Consider the following 362-nt stretch of genomic DNA (forward strand, 5'->3'; position numbering starts at 1 on the left):
TATGCATCAAAGCCATGTTCCTAAAACTTTTCTTGGTCATTGTATTGTCAAGACAGGGCATTGACAATGCTTAAAGGCTGATACATGTTAAGCCCTTTTACTTAGGAAGTAAGCAATCGATCTCATAGATTAAAGTCTATGGGATACTTGAGGATAACATGTGGGTACTTGAATCACGTTTGGTAAATTCAATCTTAAACCGAGAGGTAAGCATGCAAATTAACTATATTGTGTTGTATAAACTCGAGTTGGTTAAAGTGTATAGATTGTGTGATAAATATTTGTAAGTAATTGTTAATAAAACTATGAGATTTAGTTAAGGATTGTCAGTTGATATGCTGCCATTTATGAGTATAATTAAA

At 32.3% G+C, this 362-nt stretch overlaps 1 long non-coding RNA gene across 1 annotated transcript in view; it reads left to right on the top strand.

Moving 5' to 3' along the window:
- The first annotated feature begins 169 nt into the window (after window positions 1-169).
- LOC110425429 (uncharacterized) overlaps window positions 170-362 on the top strand; it is a 6,736-nt gene continuing 6,543 nt past the window's right edge. The window contains exon 1 of the long non-coding RNA XR_002446025.1: window positions 170-206. This is a non-coding gene — a long non-coding RNA (uncharacterized LOC110425429). The remainder of the gene's footprint in view (window positions 207-362) is intronic.

This window comes from Theobroma umbraticum, unplaced genomic scaffold, assembly GCF_002168275.2.
Source record: "Theobroma umbraticum cultivar Fairchild unplaced genomic scaffold, ASM216827v3 scaffold_81.0, whole genome shotgun sequence".
NCBI classification, from domain to species: Eukaryota; Viridiplantae; Streptophyta; class Magnoliopsida; order Malvales; family Malvaceae; genus Theobroma; species Theobroma umbraticum.